We start from the raw sequence: 22,622 nt of genomic DNA on the forward strand, positions 1-22,622 counted from the left end.
AAAGGTTCAGAAGACTATGTAGGCAGTTTGGTGGCGCCTCAATAAGTTACACGTAGAATAACCTTGACCTAGCAATTCCACTTCTTGGTATCTACCCAAAAGAATTGAAAACAGATGCTCAAACAAAAACTTGTACACTAATGTTCATAGCAGCACTATTCACAATAGCCAAAAGGTGGAAACAAACCAAACATCCATCAACAGATGAATGGATAAACTCCTTGTGATATATCCATACAATTGAATGTTATTGTATTGTATGGAATTTACGCAGCCATAAAGTGCAATGAAATACTGATACATGCTACGACATGGACGAACCTCAAAAACATCTATGTTGAGTGACAGAAGCCAGACACAAAAGGTCACATGTTATATGATTCCATTTAGATGAAATATCAAGAATAGACAAGTCTGTATAAAGACAGAAAGCAGATTCGTGGTTGCCAGGGATTGGAGGAGAAGGAAATGGAGAATAACTGATGAATGGATTTGGGACTACTTTTTGGGGTGATGAAAAATTTCAGAACCAGGTAGTGGTAATAGTTGTATAACATTGTGAATGTACTTTATGCTGCTGATCTGTACCCTTTCACATGGTTTTAAATTGGTAAATTTAATGTTATATGTATTTTACCACAAAAAAGTACATAACCAAGCATGTCAAATACAGCCAAGACAGCCAAAAGATCCATCGGAAAAGGGTCCACAGACTTGGCAATTAGGACCTTCAGATAACACATTCTCCTTGATGCCTCCTGTTACTGTACAGCCGCACAAAGTAGCTGGGAGCCGGGCTAGAAGCCTCCTAGGGCCTTTCCAGCTCAGAGGTTATAAAATCTGGTGGTCTTTAGTGTTCCTTTGCCATAGTTCTTTTCCTCTCCATAGGCTTTTTCATTATTACAAATGCCCTGAATCTGTTAAAATTCTCTCGACAACCATCTGGGCATAATTCAACAAAATTGTAGAATGTGAATTCAAAGTCTAGATTTGTTTTTTTAATACTATCAAATGATTCATCTAATGTCATTACACACCAACTAATTTTTAACAGCCTCTGGGCATGTTTGATACCACACACACCAAAAACAAAACCCACAGCAACTACAGTACTTGGGAAATTCAGACTAAGGACTCCCAGAGTTCTAGCCCATATGAAGCTGCTTGCCACACTGGTGGGCTGAGATTTGACTCCACATTTCTGTGTCTGGGGAAGGAAGGCAGGATTATAAACCTATCACACTAATAAACAGTAACCACCACCACCACAGCACAAGCAACCAAGAATGGCTTGCAGGGCTGGGCCCAAGACATGCCTCGCAGAACTCTTGCCCATTACTACGACATCAAGACTGTCTTGACTTTGAGGTTCCTTCCCTGAAAGTCCTCACCCTTTTCATAGACCTACTGCTGGCCATGGGTTTGCAGGCCCCTAGACTCTGCATTTTTCAATTCCAGTCCCTGGACTCTAGACTCCACTTTACAGGTCTGCAGCCATCTCAAATCAAGGGATTTGGTCCAAAAGTAAGTGCAATTCGTTCCATTAGATCCTCTTTCCACTGGGATCTGTGCTGGGTGTGGTAGAGGAGATCGAGATTAAGCAGACACAGCCCTTGCCCTTGGGGTGTTCATCGTGTTATAGAGAAGACAAGCCACCTAGAAAACTCCTAACCAATATAAGGCAGAGAGTGAGCCCCATAAGAACGGGCTGTCTAAAATGCTGTAGGGAGTCTAGGAAGAGCTCCTGCCAACAGCAGGGCAGTGTGTGTCTTGCTCATCTCTGCACGGGGCTCAGGAACGGCTGATTGCTGTCAGGCGGCCAAGAACGCCAGGTGCCGCCTGCCAATCAGGACCCTATGCAAGGGTTCAGGCCAACGGGCCACTCTGGCTGTCTTAATTAAGCCCTAATTAAGCATTCTACCCGGAAACCTCTTCTCCCTCCTGTAGAGCTGCCCAGTTTACAGCAAACAATTCAGGGAGCCCGGTCAGCTGTTAGGAGGTGGCAGCCAGTAGGAGCGGCACCAACAGCTGTGAATGAATGCCGACTCGATTCAGAGATCGCCGAAAACCGCAGGACCCAGGAACTCAGAAATTCAGCCCTAATTAAGCACTCTGCCCTCTGTCTCTAACCTCAGTAGAGAAAAGTGTCCAGTTTGGGTCACCCCACTTTAAAAGTATATAGAGATGATCAGGGCTGGGAGTTCTGCCTAAGGAAAACAGGAAAACACTATGCAGTAAGATGCTCCCCAAGACACGAGCTCTAGGAATGAAAAGCAGAACAACTGGCCACAGAAGCATGTTTAGGTAAGTTACAGCATGTCTTCTTCCTTGAATTTCCAAAAAAGGAGAACCAGAAACCATGTAACGTTCCAGAAAAAGCCTTTGATTTAATGTAGAGTATAAACCATAGGCCATAAAGCCATATTTATGCTCTGGGTACAACTGTAAAAGTGATGCGGGGCACAGACAGGCAAGAACACAAAACAACAAGCTTGATCTGATGGATGCTAGGTTTAGGCTGCCAATTCTTTTTGTTTCTACTTTAATTCCCATTGTTACTGTTTGTGCAGCAATGATACCTCGTTTAAGGATCAGAGAGATGATCTCTCAGAAGAGAATCAAAGCTTTATGGGTTGAAGCAAAGGTTCCCCAGGGAGTGGCAACAGGACAGACCAACACACACCAGTTCGAGCAGCAGCAGGTGCACGCCTCATTTTGCCCTGGCACTGCACCCTGTGTGGCTCTCAGCAAGTCTCTTCTTCTAATACCTCCATTTCCACCTCTAGATCTAGAAGTATTCTAAGGCCCCTGCCACCTCCAAATTCATGATTCTGACTGGTGGAGAGGTCAGATCAGAGATCTAATCTATTCTCTCATGTGCAGGCACTGACCAGCCCACGCTGGGTCACACCTGTGGCACCTACATCATGAGCACCATTAAACACCCTACTCTCCCCACTTCCCAAGCCCAGAATCCAGGCACCCACCTGAGAGTCTGTGTACCCTCCCCCATATCCAACCACTTTCCAACTCCTGTAAATGTGACCTCCTTAACATCTCTCAAGTTTCCACTTCTTTCCATCCCCACCACCATCACACACACATTCAGGCCGGCATGCCTTTTTTTTTTTTTTCTTTTTTTTTTTTGGACAGTCTCACTCTGTCACCTAGGCTGGAGTGCAGTGGCACGATCTCACCTCTCTGCAACCTCCATCTCCCAGTTTCAACTGATTCTTGTGCCTCAGCCACCCGAGTAGCTGGATTACAGGTGTGTGCCACTGCCCCGATTCATTTTTATATTTTTAGTGGAGATGGAGTTTCACCATGTTGGCCAAACTGGTCTCAAACTCCTGACTTAGAGTGATCCACTTGCCTCAGCCTCCCAAAGTGCTCAGATTATAGGCGTGAGCCACCATGCCTCACCATGATCTCTTTCTTATGTGGATCATTGTAGCACCTGGTCTCCCTGCCTTCAGTCTTGCTCTTCTTCCAGTCTATTCCACACACCACAGAGTAACCTTTCTCAAAGAGGAAAGTCTGACCTTGTCACTTTCCTGTATATAACTCTATAATGTCACTCCATAACTTTTAGGATCATTTTTTAGGGCCCATGATGTGAATTCTAAAGCCAGATCTCTTGGGCTCTGATATGGTTTGGTTTGGCTGGGTCCTCATTTAAATCTCAACTTGAATTGTATCTCCCAGAATTCCCACATGTTCTGGGAGGGACCCAGGGAGAGGTAATTGAATCATGGGGGCCAGTCTTTCCTGTGCTATTTTCATGATAGTGAATAAGTCTCACAAGATCTGATGGGTTTATCAGGGGTTTCCACTTTTGCTTCTTCCTCATTTGCTCTTGCCACCACGATGTAAGAAGTGCCTTTCGCCTCCTACCGTGATTCTGAGGCCTCACTAGCCATGTGGCACTGTAAGTCCAATTAAACCTCTTTTTCTTCGCAGTCTCAGGTATGTCTTTATCAGCAGCATGAAAACAGACTAATACAGTAAATTGGTACCAGTAGAGTGGGGTGTTGCTGAAAAGATACCCCAAAATGTGGAAGCGACTTTAGAACTGGGTAACAGGCAGAGGTTGAAACAGTTTGGAGGGCTCAGAAGAAGGCAGGAAAATGTGGGACAGTCTGGAACCTCCTAGAGACTTGTTGAATGGCTTTAACAAAAATGTTGATAGCAATATAAACAATAAGGTACAGGCTGAGGTGTTCTCAGATGGAGATGAGGAACTTATTGGGAACTGGAACAAAGGTGACTCTTGTTATGTTTTAGCAAAGAGACTGGCAGCATTTTGCCCCTGCCCTAGAGATTTGTGGAACTCTGAACTTGAGAGGGATGATTTAGGGTATCTGGCAGAAGAAATTTTTAAGCAGCAAAGCATTCAAAATGTGACTTGGGTACTGTTAAAGGCATTCCATTTTAAAAGGGAAACAGAGCACAAAAGTTCAGAAAATGTGCAGCCTGATGATGCAATAGAAAAGAAAAACCCATTTTCTGGAAGAAATTCAAGCCAACTTCAGAAATCTGTGTAAGTAGCAACCAGCCTAATGTTAATCCCCAAGACAACGGGAAAAATGTCTCCAGGCCATGTCAGAGACCTTCATGGCAGCACCTTCCATCACAGGCACAGAGGCTCAAGAGGAAAAAGTGGTTTCATGGGTTGGGCACAGGGTCCATGTGCTGTGTACAGCCTAGGGACTTGGTGTCCTGTGTCCCAGCTGCTCCAGCCATGGCTGGAAGGGTCCAATGTACAGCTTGGGCTGTGGCTTCAGAGGGTGGAAACCCCAAACCTTGCCAGCTTCCACATGGTGTTGAGACTGCAGGTGCACAGAAGTCAAGAATTGAGGTTTGGGAACCTTTACCTAGATTTCAGAAGATGTATGGAAATGCCCGGATGCCCAGGCAAAAGTTTGCTGCAGGGGTGGGGCCCTCATGGTGAACTTCTGCCAGGGCAGTGTGGAAGGAAAATGTGGGGTGGGAGCCTCCACACAGAGTCCCTACTGGGGCACTGCCTACTGGAGCTATGAGAAGAGGGCCAACATCCTCCAGACCCCAGAATGGTAGATCCACCAACAGCTTGCACCAGGAGCCTGGAAAAGCCACAGACACCCAATGCCAGCCCATGAAAGCAGCCAGGAGGGAGGCTACAAGCCACAGGGGCGGAGCTGCCCAAGACCATGGGAACCCACCTCTTGCATCAGTTTGACCTGCATGTGAGACCTGGAGTCAAAGGTGATCATTTTGGAGCTTTATAATTTGACTGCTCCGCTGGATTTCAGACTTGCATGGGACCTGTAACCCCTTTGTTTTAGCTAATTTCTCCCATTTGGAATGGCTGTATTTACCCAATACGTGTACCCCCATTGTATCTAGGAAGTAACTAGCTTGCTTTTGATTTTACAGGCTCATAGGCAGAAGGGACTTGCCTTGTCTCAGATGAGACTTTGGACTGTGGACCTTTGGGTTAATGTTGAAATGAATTAAGACTTTGGGGAACTGTTGGGAAGGCATGATGGTTTTGAAATGTGAAGATATGAGATTTGGAGGGGCCAAGGGCAGAATGATATGGTTTGGCTGTGTCCCCACTCAAATCTCAACTTGAATTTTATCTCCCAGAATTCCCACATGTTCTGGGAAGGACCTAGGGGGAGGTAATTGAATCATGGGGGCTGGTCTTTCCCATGCTAGGCTCATGATAGGGAATAAGTCTCATGAGATCTGATGGGTTTACTGGGGGCTTCCGCTTCTGCATCCTCCTTATTTTCTCTTGCCTCGCACCTCCTGCCATGATTCTGAGGCCTCCCCAGCCTGTGGAACTATAAGTCCAATTAAACTTCTTTTTCTTCCCAGTCTCAGGTATGTCTTTATCAGCAGGGTGAAAACAGACGAATACAGGCTCATATCTCAGCCATGCCACTTGCTAGATCTGTGACTATGGGCAGGTTACTTCACAATTTTGTGCTTTGGTTTTCCCACTTATAAGATGCAATAACAACAGTACCTGCCTCATAAGGTTGTTGTGAGAATTAATGAGGTAATGCATGTAAACAGCTTAGAACAGTACCAGGCATTTGATAAGCCCTTCGTAAGTGGTAGCTGCTGTTATAATTTACAGGACTTCAAGGACCTACCTGTGCAGGCCCCAGGAGAGAGGGGACTCTCTAGCCTCTTCACTTTCCTCTGTCTTACTGCTCTCCACTTCCCAAGAGGTTCCAGACCTAGTGAATCTCTTCCTTTTTTGTTCATGGCACGGAGCCTTTGCATGTGCTGTTTCATTGCCAGGTACACCCTTCCTGCTGCTGGCTTCCCTAGCTGACTTTTTAAACAGGTTTATTGAGATATGATTCACATAGCATACAATTCAATTTAAAATACACAATTCAATTTAAAGTACACAAGTCAATGGTTTTAATATATTTATGGAGCTGTGCAACCATCACCACAATCCATTTTGAAGCATTTTCATCACTCCAAAAAGAAACCTCATACTCATTAGCAGTCCATTTCCCCCCAGTTGTCTCCCTGCAAGCCTAGGCTAACTAACCTACCCCAATTGTTTTGTTTTTTTGTTTTGTTTTGTTTTTTGTTGTTGTTTTGAGATGGAGTCTTGCTCTGTCACCCAGGCTGGAGTGCAGTGGCACAATCTTGGATCATTACAACCTCTGCCTCCCAGGTTCAAGCGAGGCTCCTGCCTCAGCCTCCCAAGTAGCTGGGATTACAGGTGCCTGCCACCACGCCCGGCTAACTTTTGTATTTTCAGTAGAGATGGGGTTTCATCATGTTGGCCAGGATGGTCTCAAACTCCTGACCTCAGGTGATCCACCCACCTCAGCCTCCCAAATTGCTGGGATTACAGGAGTGAGCCACTGTGCCAGCCTCCAGTTAGTTTTCAGGTCTCAGTTTATACCCCACTTGTGAAGTTTTCTCTGACCTCTACTCTGGGTCAGTGCTTTCACAGTACCTAGTATCTTCCCTCTCTCAGACTATATTTGACTATTTACTTGTATATATCCCCTGCTTGAATATAAGTTCCACATTGAGCAGGGCCGTGGTTGTCTGATTCACCATGATTTTTCAGTGCCTAATAGATGTTCACTAAATACTGGCTGAATGACTAAAATCAATGGGGCGAATAAGCCAAAGCCAAGGCCCTATAAAGACAGCCCTACTGAAAAAATCAACAGTAACAGAGCCTTCTCTATACTACAAATACTAGAAGTCACAACATATTTAAAAATTCATGACATTCAAGTTTCCTACAACTATTCCCATTACAGCCACCACTGAAATAAGGCACATCCTTGCAAAATGAGTTTGATTTAGGCACTTTAACAAAGTAAGTTCTTGAGTGAGAGGGAAAACAGCTCTGGAGGCTGAGTAGGAAAAGGCAAGAAAGAGCCTTTAGGTGTTCAATAGCCTTTAAGTGTTCAATACTTGTAGATTTTATGTGATCTAGCATTACCAGATCATTACTGGATAAAATGAATACGAATACATTTTGTTTAAAAGAAAATGTTCATAAGAAAAGAAGGAAGAAGTTAGTTCTGGAAGTTTCCTATAAACCCATTCTGTTAAGCAATTCTTATTTTCCTGCAGATTCCCCATTTTAACGTTACAGCTGCATTCCCCAGACAATAAACTATGTCCTGGATGCTTATTTCAAAATCCAGTGATCACCAGAAGAAAGGCAATTACCTCCCAATTAAACATTAAGACAATTTTTCAATCTATCCACAAATTGCTGCAAAACAGTTACAAAATAAAAACAACGAAAGTCTCCCTCTCACGCACTTCAATCTACTTCATAGGCTGATGGCAGATTAACTTTACTGAAAGCACAGCTTGGTCATACCTCCCCCTTATTCAAAACCCTTCAATGGCTCCCCATTGCCTTCAGGATAAAGAACAAACTCCTAAGTGAGTATTTGAAGATCCTTCTCCTTCTGACACTGACCTACTTACATGGCCTCATTTCTTTCTAATCATCTTCACATAACCCCCATCCTAACAAATTGCACTGAGCCTCCCGCCATGCTTTGATCTTTTTGCACCTTTGCCTAGAATGTTATTTACCCACACCCAAACTCTCAATGTCAGATTCCACCTCCTTTTAAGCTTCGTCTAAATGCTGCTGATTTCATGAAGTCCTCCCTGATGTCCCCCTCCCTCACACATGCTCTCTACCATCTCTAGGCTTCCGTAGCCCTTTTACTAAAGATGATTCTCCTGTATTTATCACTGGCTAGCAAGGATTACAGTTACTTTTGAACATGTTGTCTACCTCCTGATAAATTCGAATACATCTCCCCCAGCACTTAACATGTGCCATGCAAATACAAGGTACAAAATATCTGCAGAATGAATGAATAAAATAACAAATAAATGATAGAAAACCCAGTATAATTACAGTTAGACACAGTCTAAGTTATCAGTGTACTTAGAGAAGTAGCAAGTTTTAAACACAGAAAACATACCTCAGTGGTTGAGACATTTTTTTCTATCTGTAAACCTGTTTTTGTTGAAATTCCCTATTTATTTTCTTTCTTTTTTTTTTTTTTTAAGATGATGTTTTGCTCTTGTTGCCCAGGCTGGAGTGCAATGGCGTGATCTCGGCTCACCGCAACATCTGCCTTCCGCGTTCAAGCGATTCTCCTGCCTCAGCCTCCCAAGTAGCTGGGATTACAGGCATACGCCACCACGCCCGGCTAATTTTGTATTTTTAGTAGAGTTGGGGTTTCTCCATGTTGGTCAGGCTGGTCTCGAACTCCCAAACCCAGGTGTTCCACCTGCCTCGGCCTCTCAAAGTGCTGGGACTACAGGAGTGAGCCACTGCGCGCCCAGCCTATTTACTTCCATTTTTGGCCCACCTATCTTTCAATCCTGCTAGGTGTGTGTGTATAGTAGTAATGCAGAGAAGCAGAGTAGAGAAAGGGGATCATAATTCAAAGCTGGCAGCAGCAAAAGAGAAACTCTCTCTTCGGTAAAGAAAACTCAGAATCCACAAAAGAGACAAAGTGAGTCACTGCCCTGGGTGTCAAACACATGGAGAGGATGACTTAAGCCATGGCAGGCAGTGATTCTGTAACTTCACTGCCTATCAGATCACCTGGAGGACTTGTTAAAACACAGGTTGCTGGGCCCCACCCCCAGAGTTTCTCTAGGTCTGGAGTGGGGCTAAGAGTTCGCATTTCTCACAAGCTCTCGACAGGTGGAGACCACACTTGAAGAATCCTCAATGCAGAGCATCAAAGGAATCAAGCGAGTCAAGGTCAAGGGATCAGCTGTGGCATAGGCATTTCTAAAACTGGAAGATTCGTTTTAATTAAATTAAAACATACGGAAAAGTTAAATTAGGTAGTAATTTTTTTCCCCTCTTCTCACTCACTTGTAGTTCAGAGGCTAAATTCTACAGAGCTGACCAGAGAGGCATGGACAAGGAAGTTAGGGGACCTGGATCCAAGTCCTGATTCGGTCACTAGTTAGCTGTGTAACCAAAGATCGCTCATTACCCTCTCAGGACATCACTGCACCCATGTGAAACAGAGATTTATTCAACGTGAAAGTCTCTAGTCTGGGGTCTCACATCCTATGATCCCCCAATTTTGAAAACCTGTTGGCAAGTTAGTTCCAAAAGTATTTAATGATTATCCTATTTATATATATAATGGTTAAGGATGCTGCCTTTTGAAAACACAAAACAAATGTGAGAAATAATTACCGGTTAAATTTGAGAAGAACCCATAATAAATAAATTGCAATTATGAAGACTGAAAGAATCTTACTCAAACAGGTTTCATAAAGGGTAAGTGCTAAAGAACAAATATACCATGGAAATAGATTTTTTTAAGATATGGAGAAGATATCACAATTGAAAAGAACCAAAACAATTCCCTTTCCAAGAACAGTCTAGAGAAAGCAGCACACATTACAGAATGAGCAAACACCAACTTACCAGTGGCGCAGAGCTGAAGTGACTCTTCCACGGAAAGAAATCCACACCTCTTCCCCCTGCTGGTACCTCCCCTCCATCCCAGGACACTGCTCCCGGGCCTCCCAGCACACAGCTATTTTTAAAGATAAAAGGCCACATTCCCAACATTGCGGCCACAAGAATGTGAATATCAAATGACCTTCCCATAGCTCATCGATAAACCCAAGTAAAACTGACTGCCAGGCCATGTGGGCAAAGTTGGGTGGTATCTCTGTGGCACAGGCCCCCTCCTCACAGGACCGTGACCCTCCTCATCTGCGGATACTGGGCAGCTGCGGCTACGCCTCTCAACAAGTCTGGCTTCTCCTTTCAGCACGACAGGCACAGAAGTCCTGCAGATGCCATTCTCATCCTCAAGACCTCAACCACTTGAGCCAGTTGAGAGAGGAAACCCTAGAGGTCCTTGATTGGCAAACTGGCTTCTTCTGTGCCAAGGGCAACACAGAAGATGACACGCAAGGTCTCAGGATGCATCCATTTTATAGTTGCAGAGTTTATTCTGTGCCACATAATTCTTGGTCTCCTGCTAGTTCTGCCCAGTCGTGTTCAGTTAAATTTAATAGCAATGGCATTAGCTCACTAAGCCTCACAGCAACCCAGGGAGGTAGGTCACCCCCAAGCACATTATCCCCCCTTAACAGATGGGGAAATGACGCCACAGGAAGATTAAATAACCTGCCCAGGCTCACACAGCCTGCCACAGGTGGAGCACAGGATGATCTCAGCCCCCGTGCCAGCTCATGGACAAAGAATACTCTGGATAAAGCCCTTTGCAATTTTAGGATCCCATGCAGTGTGGGTGGTGTGCATTACAGAGGTTGAAAAAGAAATAAGCACAGGGGTAACCTTCTTTTTTTCTTCTTCTTTTTTTGAGACAGAGTCTCCCTCTGTCACCCAGGTTGAAGTGCGGTGGCGAGATCTCGTCTCATTGCAACCTCTACCTCTGCCTCCTGGGTTCAAGTAATTCTTGTTCCTCAGCCTCCCAAGCAGCTGAGATTACAGGTGTGTGCCACCACACCTGGCTAAGTTTTTTTTTTTTTTTTTTTTTAATTTTTAGTAGAGATGGGGTCTCACCATGTTGGCCAGGTTGGTCCTGAACTCTTGACCTCAAGCAATCTGCCTGCTTCAGCCTCCCAAAGTGCTGCGATTACAGGAGTGAGCCATCATGGCCAGCCCAGGGGTAACCTTAAAACTGCTTCAGGCTAGGCACAGTGGCTCACGTCTGTAATCCCAGCACTTTGGGAGGCTGAGGTGGGCAGATCGCTAGAGGTCAGGAGTTCTAGACCAGCCTGGCCAACATGGTGAGACCCTGTCTCTACTAAAAATACAAGAAAGCAGCTGGGCTTGATGGTGCACACCTGTGGTCCCAGCTACTTGGGAAGCTGAGGTTGCAGGATCGCTTGAGCTCAGGGGAGTGACAGTTGCTTACTTGCCAAGTGATCTTGGCTTACTAGCCAAGATCAGGCCACTGCACTCCAGTCTGGGTGACACAGCAAGACCCTGTCGCAAAAAAACAAAACAAAAACAAAACAAAACAAAACAAAAAAACCATGCTCCAATTGTCTCTCTTTTCCTATGTCTCCCCAAAATACCATAAGAGAGGAGTACTGTTTAATACACAGCTATGAACTGAAAGATGGTATGGGCACTGATGCAAGGTAAGGACAGAACCGACTGGGAGGCAGCAAAGGGCCTTAGTGAAGAAGGATCAAAGGAGAGGGGAGGCCAAGTAGGGTTCTATCAGTGACTCTGTACCTCAGAAGGCTAAGCACAAACTGGTGACTGCCAGCCTGAAATTATGCCCATTTCATTCCTTTATGCATTGAGCACTTGCACATCTCTTCAGTCAAGAAGCTTGAAAAGTCATCAAGGAGTGCACATAAATCACTAAAATACAAGTAAAAAAGAGTAAGGACCAGTGCAGAGAGGCTAGTAGAATGGGAGTTTGATGGTAGGCGATCCCCTCCAGCTGTGGATAAAGTAGAGTGAGCTATCAGAGAAGGCTTTGTGCAGGAGGTGAGCAGAGCATGAAGGACAGGAAAGTAAGACCTGCAGGGGTAGGGAGAAAGGCAATGGGGGCAGCACCTGGGGAAGGGCATAAAGTACACAGAAGGAAGATGGCACTGGGCTACCCTGAAGACCAAAGGTTCAGCTTAGGATGAAGACGATGAGGCATAAAAGGTATGTGAAGTAGGGCGGAGGTATCGGGGTACAAGTGGCAGGTGGAAGAAGCCAGATCACCAAAGGCCTTAAGTGTGGGACTAAGGACATTTACATTTCACTCCTAGCCGCAGTAGTCAGCACTGTGCCTTGCTCACAGTAGACACTCGATAAGTGTTAGTGGGGCAAAATGCAGGAAGGCAATTTCATTTCTGAGTAATGCAGAACAACTGTGAAGAAGATGCCCAAAAAATGCCCCCATTTTCTTTTACCAATTGATATCTAGTCAGGAGAACTCCTACTACCTACCTAAAATTTGCTATGTTCTGCCCCACACGGAGACCGGGGAATACTTGCCATCAGCTTCTCACCCAAGAACACTGTGAAAATTAACGATGAGGTAATGTCTGAAACGCTCAGAGCTCTTTGGAGATGTGTGGCAAAAGGCATCACTATCTTTAATATTTAAAGAGATTCTACCCAGCTCTGATCTCTTTTTCTGCAGACTAATGTTACGTCCACAGGATAAGGTGATGCCAGATTGGCCCCTAAATAAACCTCTCCAACAGACGGTGCCAACACAGGTGCATACTCCTGAGCCCCTCACATGTGGCTGATGGGGTCCGGAACCATAAGGCAGGAGTGGTTTCTGACCACCCCAACGTTGCCAAAGAATTCAGGAGCAAAGTGCATTAGGTAGAAAGTGATCTTCTGTGGGACCCCACTTTTAAGCATGAGAAAGCCCAGTGAAGACTTCAAGGGGAATCATTTTAGCAAAACCCACATCCTAAGCCAGTTAACATTTTTAGGTCTAACACAGTGCCCAAGAAAGGAAGAAATAAGAATAGCTCCCTGGGCTCAATTACAAATGGAGTGGAAAAAATAATTTCAAAAGTTCAAGGGGAAAAAAAATCAATCTATTTCCTTCTCCCAAAGCTTTCACTTCTATAAATATACTCACACAAATGGACCTAAGACCACTCTTCCTTCTGAAAACACTACCTGTCTGGAATTTGCAAGATAAATGATGTGCCCATTTAGTTTTCCACCTAGTGATGCTCAAACAATGCTCTCCAAAAGCTTCTCTCTTTTTCTTAATTGACACTTGCTTCCCCTCTCTTATAAACGTAATACATGTGGCTGGTAGAAAATTTTGAAAGTTTTCTTTTTTAGAGAGAAGATAATAAAAATTGTCCACTAAAAGCTATAAGTTGCTAATTACCCTTCTAGTCTTTTTGTGTGAAAAGACACATTTTCAACATAATTGGGAACTTACCATATATGCTGGTTTCTAAACTGAAAAACACACTGTAAACACTTCCCTGTGTCTTTATTATTCTACAACATTATTTTTTATTTGCCATAGATAAGAGTGCCATTTTTAAAGCTGAGCCCCTACTGCTAGATATTTGGTTTATTTTCGATGTCTGCATTACAAATACGTTGAGATAAACATCTCTGATAGTACATCTGTAATTATTCTCGTAGGATAAATTCCTAGGAATGGCACTGCTGGGTGAAAGACTATACAAGTTTTTAATGATTTTGATATAGCCAAATGGCCCCCCACAAGGCTATCCCAATTATGCTCTCTCAGTCGTAGAAAATTACTTCCCCCAATTACTCAGTCACCCCTAACTTATTAGATTTATAAGGGGGCTTCTGTTTGCAGTTATTTTCCTTGCTTTCATTGCTGATTTTATTTGTAGTTCTTTGATTATTCCAGAGTCAGGTTTTTCCCCGAATGTTTCATGTCTGTAGTATATCTTAGAGAATATTTTTATTGTGTGCTTCTATTCATCAAAAAGTCGATGTCCTTGGATGAAGCTGGAAGCCATCCTCCAGAAAACTAACACAGGAAAAGAAAACCAAACACCGCATGTTCTCACTCATAAGTGGGAGTTAAACAATGAGAACACATGGACACAGGGAGGAGAACAACACACACTGGGGCCTGTGGGGGGTGGGGTGAGGGGAGGGAGAGCATCGGGACAAATAGCTAATGCATGTGGGGCTTACAACCTAGGTAATGGGTGGATAAGTGCAGCGAACCACTATGGCACACGTATACCTATGTAACAAACTCGCACATTCTCCACATGTATCCCGGAACTTAAAGTAAAAGTAAATAAATAAATAAAAGTCAATGTCCTACACTCCCTCCAGAGGGTATCTCCCCCACCCCACCACCAAGAGCAGCCCAGTGGTCTCCCTGCTCTGAATCTGTCACCCACATTTTCATCTCAGTGCCTTCCACTCCTCTCCCAGGAAACATTTCACAGTTCCAGCAGGTGAGTCAGACACAGAACTTAATAACCAGTCATTTATTCAGTTATTCATTTATTCAGGTGATATCTCTTGGGCGTCTGTCATGCTCCAGGTACCAAACTAAAACAGAAGTACAGTCAGCCCTTCCTATCTGTGGCTTCCACATCCATGGATTCAACCAACCTTGAACGGAAAATATTTGGGGAAAAGATGTATGGTTGTGCCTCTACTGAACATGTACAGACTTTTTCTTGTCATTATTCCCTAAACAATGCAGTATAACAACTATTTACATAGCATTTACACTCTATTAAGTATTATAAGTAACCTGAAGATAATTTGAAGTATACAAGAGGATATGCATAGGTTATATGCAAACATCACACTATTTTATATAAAGGACTTGAGCATCCATGGATTTTGTTATCTGCAGTGGGGTCCTGGAACCAATCGCCTGTGGGATTCTGAAGGATGACTGTATAAACAAAACACTATGAGAAGCCAGGAGAGGCAAAGTCATGAGGTCAAAACAGCAGAACAACACCAGAATTGAAAAATAACTAGGAGTTTTACTGGTAGATGGAGTGGGGCAGTGGAGAGGCTAAGCAAAGGAAATAGCACAAGCAAAAATCCAGGCCTGCTAGAGCCTTGTGCATTGAATAAATGTTTTCATTATTAAGGCACGAGAACAACAAGTTGAGGATGAGACTGGAAAGTTAGCTCAAGCCGAATACCCATGCTAAGTTCACCTGCTGATCGGCCCCCTCCCCCTGCATCTCCACTCTGGCATGCAATCCCCACCTGGTGCATCTCCAATGCAGACTCCTCCAAAAGACTTCCTGGAGAATCATCTTCAGCATCCATCTATCCAGATCTCTCAGCCTGGGGCAGAAATCCTGGCACTCACACCAATTTACTCAGCAATCCCCAATGAACAGATCATTCTGTTCACTGACTCTTGGGTATCAGATTTATTGGTCCAGCTAGAAAAGAAATTTCTGGCTAATGATGTCTCTCATACCCCTAGGCTGTCAACACTAGGCTAAACTTCTAAGGGGCAATCAATAAAAGCCTATGGAATCTAAACAAATTAAATTGGGCAGACTAAATACAAAAGAGGGATGAGTGTGCACAGGTTGTACGCATCTAACTGTCACCCAGACAGCTAGGAAAATTGAAACTGTCTTTGAAAATCAGCTTCTGAACACAATCATGGCAAAAGATAGATTAATTCTCTTTACACATGTGATTCTGCATCTTCCCAGACATTTCTCAGGCACACAAACAGTACTTGTTAAACTGAGCTGCGTGTCCCCAAGAGCTTCTGTACATAAAGGTCAATCTATTCTGAAGACTTGGATACTTTTTTTTTCTTTCCAGGAAGGCAGGAGACTAAGAGAGGAAAGAAGGTCCCTCACATAGGTCATCTCTGCTGGGATTTTCCATACTGATAATTCCAATTCAAAGCAAAAAATCCTAGTGCCACCTGGGAGGCCCTGGTCTCCATCATTCATGTTTTTATGCAGTGACAAACATTTCTAGACAGCTCCTCCCTGAGGGCAATGGGCCCATACATTGATCAAGTGGCTAGGCTCTCCCTGTTCCGGTTCGGATCCCTCAGTCCTCTATTCATCCCCTACCATAGCATTCATGATGCTGACTTCTTATTTGTCCCCACACTAGGTTGTGACCTTTATAAGGCCAAGGACTGTAACTCCATCTGTATTTGCTCTGGGGCCTAGAACATCACTTTCCAAATAATGAATGGCCATGGTTTGAATATATCCCCCAAAGTTCATGTGCTGAAACTGTGATCCCCAAAATGGCAGTGATGGGAGGTGGGGCCTAATAGGGGATGTTTGGAACATGGGAGCACCACCCTCATGAACAGACTAATGCTGTTACTGCGGGAGTGGATTTATTATTGTGGGATTGCGTTCACTCCTCTTGCCCGCTCTTTGCCCTTCTGCCATGGAATGACACAGCAAGAAGGCTCATGAAAGATACGGGCCTCTTGATTTGGACTTCTCTGCCTCCAGAACCACAACCAATAAATCTTTATTTATTATAAATGCCCAGTCTGTGGTATTCTGTTATAGCAAAATGGAAGTGAGGGCAATCTGGCTGTGACATCTGTCACCCCACTAGTCACCAGGGTTGATTCGGCTGATCTGGCTGGCTAGGCAGATGTCCCCTTCCTCCCTCACCATTCCATGTGCATCCCTCCCAAAGCTGCGTGCTTGGGCAAAGAGGACGACCATCCCTGATAGAGGAGGACTGGTCTTCAGTCAAGGGTATACCAGTAGCTGTGCTCCCCTGCTAGAACCTCCAAACAAGCTGTTATAGCAACACAAAACAGTCTAAGACATGGATTATCTATCTATGTTGTGAAATTAAATGTAGTGTCGAAGCTGTAGAGGACCTTGGATATAACCTAGTCCACAGATAGGAAACTGAGGCCCAGACAAGGGGAAGCAACCTTCAAATTCACACAGAGAGGTGGTGGTAGTTTGCAGGTGGAAGAGAATAAGAAACAAAGATGTCAGGAATGCTGTAAGCTTGAGGAATTAGGACACTGGGGGGCTTTATGAAATTTGGAAAGGATGATAACTTGAGGCAAAATTAAACTTTGTTCCAGACAGCCTCTAACACATAGAACCAGTTTTATGTCTCTTCTCCATGACAGCCCTTCAGATAATATAAAAAGAATATTAACATTTACTGAATATTTACCGTGTGTAAGTGGAAAACAGGGACCATTATATATTCCCTGTATCTTCTTTTCTGTAAGTTTAACATGCACAGATAATCAATTAAGAAAGCAAGTAAACAACGGGCCTCAGATCATGCAGCTGGTAAACTCAGGCCTGATGGAGTCACCTGGGTGCTTCCTCCTGCACCCTCCTGCCTCTGTGGCTCTAGTACTAAGACTACAAAGCACCAAGAAGAGCCAGCTGGCCCGAGTAAGCAAGTTCCCAGGTCAGTTTGGCCATGTCCCAGAACAACAGGCAGCAGTTCCAGGGGCTGGACATTAGGTCCACAGCCTCCCCATTGTTTCAAAGTGCAGAGAGGGGGCACCACCCCTCTGAGTCTCTGCTAGCACTTGGCTGATACAGCAAACCAACTCCAGGAGAGAATATAAGATGGAGAAACACAGAGGCCCACATATGCTCTTGACTTAGCCAGGACACTACTGATGACTGTAGAGACCAATGAAGACACCTGGGAGCCAGATGCAGCTAAGGAAGTTGTCATAGTCATGCATTCATTCATTTTATCAGTCAACACTGTACCCCTCAAGCCTCATTCCGGGCTCTGTATTGAATGAGCAGCAAGGCTCAGTCCCTGCCCAGGAAGCTCATAGTCAAGTGCGGAAAGTTACACAGCAACACCCCATGAGCACACAGTCTGGGGAGTATTGCCTTGCAGAAATGAGGGGGCAGGAGGGAAGGCTCCCTCAGTCTGGAAAAGATATCCCAGACAAAGTGTTATATTTTGGTGTGGGGATATTTTGAAGTGGCTACACCAAACAAGCCTTGTCAAAATGGAAAATCACTGTTCTTTAAACCCAGCAAGAGAAATGAGAAGTGGAGATCTCTAAGCAGTGCAGTCTGAATATCTTCCTTACTAGATGGTCCTTAAGGTCCCTGTCACACCTGAGCTTCTTCCAGTGCAGCTCCATTGGATGATGACCAGGAAGGGGGCCACCTGAGGTCAACTTTGGATATACTGTTCTATCCATCTTTCTCTTCTTTATCTCTTAGTCACCCATTAGGGCTCGGTTCAAATGCCAGTCCCTCCCAGAAGCCCTCCTAGATCTCCCTGCAAGGCATGGCCAGCCCTTGCTAGGTTCCCAAGGGTCTCTGCAAAGCGCAGTACCCTGCCCAGCACTGACTTACTTCCAGCCGCGGGTGGGGCAGGGGCTGTCTGATTCATCTCTCTCCTCCCTCCCCACCTCTCCTCCCCAGCCCCCAGCCCCACACAGGCCTTTCTTAGCAAAGCACATTGAAATGAGTGGAGCATCTAGGAGGATGCCATCAGACAGGAATCCTGGGGACAGCAATGAGCAGAGAGTCTGGAGCTGCTCAGTATCCAGACCCTGCCAGGCCACTACCCTCCCCCTGCTTTCCCTCAGCTCCACTACCAGCTTCACCAGACCCAGCTCTTCTGCTTGCCCCTCGGCACTTTTTTTTTTCCCCAGTGCTTGAAAAGTCAACTGCAAAGAAAGCAGCACACTCCCTTTGTGGAGAAAAGCACGTTTTAGTGGGAGTTGCATTTGGAGAGCCCAGAAACCAGCAGCAGATTGGAGATCACACTTAAAGGACCATGGAACTTCTGAAACAGGCTAGTTGTAGGGCAAGAAGATGATACTACTACGCTCTTACAGCGTTGCTAAGGAGCATTTCCTGATTTTTTACAGAGTATTTGGGCACTGAGAATATAAATAGTTTCCCTCAAATTCAGTGACCCAATCTCAGTCTAAATTAGGGGGAAAATGTGTCCCTTCTTTGTCCAGAGCACATTCACTGTGGGATCTTCCCTAAGTCTAAGAACCAGCAATGAATATTTTAATAGCCACAGCTTCTCCTTCCCACTGACAAAGCCTCCACTGACTAGCCACAGCATGCTGGTAGAAATGAGGGTATGCACCAGGAAGACCTGAGCTTTCTCCTAGGCAGCCTAATCCCTGAGGGCCCCACCCACATCTGTACAAGAAGAGTAACTGGAAAAGCCCTGGCACCCTTCAGAGCAGCAGCCAGGATGCTGAAGGAAGGAGGAGACAGAAGACATGTGGCCTGAGGATCTGAGGCCAGTGACCCTGGAGAACTGGGTTCAAATACAATAGAAACAAAAGGGAGTTACAAAAGTAGAGGCAGTAGAGAGCCCACGGTTGAATGGCGGCCACCCTAAAAAGATATCCAAGTCTTGGCTGGATGTAGTAGCTCACACCTGTAATCCCAGCACTTTGGGAGGCTGGCGCAGGAGGATTGCTTAAGCTCAGGAGTTCCAGATCAGTCTGAGAAACATAGCAAGGCCTCATCTCTACTAAAAATAAAATTTAAAAATTAGCCAGTTGGTGTGCGCCTATAGTCCCAGCAATTGAGAAGGCTGAGGTGAGAGGATCACTTGAGCCCAGGAGATCAGCACTGCAGTGAGCTTGATCATGCCACTGAACTCCAGCCTGGGTGACAGAGCGAGCTCCAGTCTCAAAAAAAAAAAAAAAAATTCCAAGTCCCAATCCCAGGAACCTATAAATGTGATCTTATTTGAAAAAAGGATTTTTACACCTGTAATTAAATTAATGGTCTTTAGATGAGGTGCTTATCCTTGGATTATCCAGGTGGACCCTAAATCTCGACAAGTGTCCTTATAAGAGTGAAACAAGGATTTGAAACAGACAGGAGGAGACAATGTGACCAGGGAGGCAGAGACTGGAGTGAGGCAGCCACAAGAAATGCCAGTGGCCACCAGAAGCTGGAAGTGACAAAGGAAGGATTCCCCTTAGAGACTCCAGTGGGAGAGCAGCACTACCAACATCTCGATTTTGTACTTCTGGCCTCCAGAACTGTTAAAGGACACAGTTCTGCTGTTTCAAGCCAAGATTGTGATGATTTGTTACAGCATCCACAGGAAAAACTACAGCACCTAAGAAGTAGTCAGACAGATGAGGGATCTGAGTCCCAGAGAGGGGGCTAACTCACCTGGGGCCACCCCACGTCAACCACTGGGCCAGGACACTCGGGGCTCTCTGACACCAAAGAGCATGCAGTTCCCTAGTGGCCCAGTGCAGAGCCCAGTGGGAGGACCCACCGGGCGCTAACTGGCCTCAGGCTATGCTAACGCAAATACAGACTCTGAAGTGAGGCTGCAGTGGGCTTGCTCCTCTCTGGGAGGATCAGACCCTCACCTGCACAGCTGTGTCCCATTCTTAGCTTTTCAGGGGGCCAGACAAAGTGGGTATTCTGCCTGAAGAAGTGAAGATGTGGGCGCCTGATCCCTGTCTCTGAAGGTCCAAGTGGCCTAACTAGCTGTCATAGGGAGGAAGAAATGGATTTTTTGTGTGGGGCTTCAAAGAGCAGGATCCGGGCCAATGGGGCAAACATTGCCCAGAGGAAGATTTTTGGCTTGAAATAATGAAGAACTTTGTAATAACCAGAGCCAACGGAGGATGGAACAGGAGGGTGGTGGGCGTTGGCAGGTCCAAGCAGAGGGAGGCTGGGTATGCTAGGGGAATTCCTGTACCACACAAAGGCTGTACTTGATCATCTCCGGAGCTGGCGGTCTTGTTTGAGGGTCTATGACTGGTAGCTAAAATATCTGGAAACATATATGTGAATCTAGGTTTTCAGCACATAAACAAGGCACACTCTCACTAAGACACTTATTACACAGCTTTTGCAAAGAGCTAAGTACTGAAAATAACCAGGAATGAGCTTGAGAAAGAGACCATCTATTCTTCCATCTCCTATACACAAAACGTCCCTCACCCCAGGGGGTAAGAAAGAGGCGAAGTATGTATCTCCACACAGACATCATCTTCTAACCAGACCAGGAACTAACAGCACATTCACAGGTACCAGGGGAGCCCTGGACAGTCTGGACTGGTGTCTTTTTCCAGGGAAAGCCAGAGAGAACAGAGACTGCAGCTACCAAATAAATTATTTTTATAAGAACAAATACATGCCATCCTCATTTTTAATAATTGCTTTTCCTTTTGCATCCTTCTGAATTCTACATCGGAGCAAAGAAAACAACAAAGCAGTAACTCAGAAGCTTCACATGTGAATGGCCACAAGTCAGCATCAGACAGGGGTTTCAATTGGCAGGGGAGGTGGGATTGTTATCGTTGGTTTTAATACAAACTGTAGCCTACACCCTATATTCTAGACACTCAGAGAACAGGAAGCACAGCTTTTCTCAGCTGCCTGCACATCTGTCTTCTCTTAAGTCAAAAGTCTCAAAGAATGATGCACTGTTGCATCCAGATGAATTCCTCTGAAGCTCTTTCCATTCAGGATTTTGAAATTTTGCCATATCACCCTTTTACTGAAGCAGCTGAGGTTCTCAGATCATTCCTTGAAAGAGGTCAAAAGAACTTTTAAATTTACCATCTTATCTTTTCCAACTTGTAATTAGTGGTTTCTTTCTTTTTCTTTTTCACCAAAACAACTAACATTAAGGGCACATATCATTTAGCAGCCAGCTTGAGAAATGATTGGTGGCCTGAACTACTTTTAACTGCTGGCAAAAAGGTCTCTAAACATCAGGTGAGTTCCTGAAAACACTGTGTCACTTAATGAAAATAATGGCTTTTGTCCTCATATCAATCTGCCAAGCACCAAGTCTGGCTTCCCACTGTCCTTCAGGCAGATAGTTAACTTAAAAAAAAAAAAAAGCCTCAGATTTGCAAACCTGCATAATGTAATCTGTAGTTATCAAAACAAATTTAAGCCACTGTTAGTACTGCTTCCATGAACATATATTAAGTTTAGTGTATATCTCAGGATACAGTAAAGTACAACTACAATCACTGTGGATAAATCAAAATTTTATACATTGAATGGTATTAAGTGCATAGGTATATTTGGTGTTTGAAAGCTTTCTATATTGATCTTTTTTACAGTTAAAGAATGCTTTTGTAATATAAACAATGATTGTCAAAAGCTTCAAGGTTCAAATTTTATATAGTATATTCCTTTAAAATAGGCACACTGAAAGACTAAATTTGAAACTCAGATTCATCTTGGAGGTTGCATCAACCCATCATCAAACGAAGGATCTACATCTTGAGGGATCAGAACGCCACGAGTGAGTTCAGCTGAGAACCATATGCAACCCCTAAGCATCAGCCTCATGCTTCTGGCTTGACTCAAATCATTTCAAATCTCGGGAAAATCACAGGCTTTTGTCAATCCAGTACAGACCTGCATTAGGGCTAGGCTCTGTGAAAAGGGCTGTGGGCTATAAAGAAGAAGGACATTGTGCCGGCCCTCCCAAGGGCTTTCTGTGAGCTGTGGCCACATACACAAGTAACCGCACACAAAATCCTTCAAGGCTGACAGCAATGACTTCTCCATGAGAGGTACCAAGTATCAGGGGATAGTGAAATCCCTGGGATGAGGGGATCTGGAAGACAGCTTCCTAGGGGTGGTAGGATTTGAGCTTAGCCTTCAGGCATAGGCAGGACCAC

General features: G+C 44.7%; 1 protein-coding gene across 2 annotated transcripts in view; it reads right to left on the bottom strand.

Moving 5' to 3' along the window:
- Positions 1-22,622, bottom strand: part of FRMPD1 (FERM and PDZ domain containing 1) — a 98,854-nt gene that overhangs the window by 71,119 nt on the left and 5,113 nt on the right. The window contains exon 1 of one of the 2 annotated variants that reach the window (XM_065530326.2): positions 9,965-10,567. The exons of the other annotated variant lie outside the window; for it this stretch is intronic. The gene's annotated coding sequence lies outside the window, so the exon portion shown is untranslated. Of the gene's footprint in view, positions 1-9,964; positions 10,568-22,622 lie in introns of those variants that run through there. 2 annotated transcript variants of the gene reach the window in all.

The sequence above is a fragment of the Macaca fascicularis genome, chromosome 15, assembly GCF_037993035.2.
Source record: "Macaca fascicularis isolate 582-1 chromosome 15, T2T-MFA8v1.1".
NCBI lineage: Eukaryota > Metazoa > Chordata > Mammalia > Primates > Cercopithecidae > Macaca > Macaca fascicularis.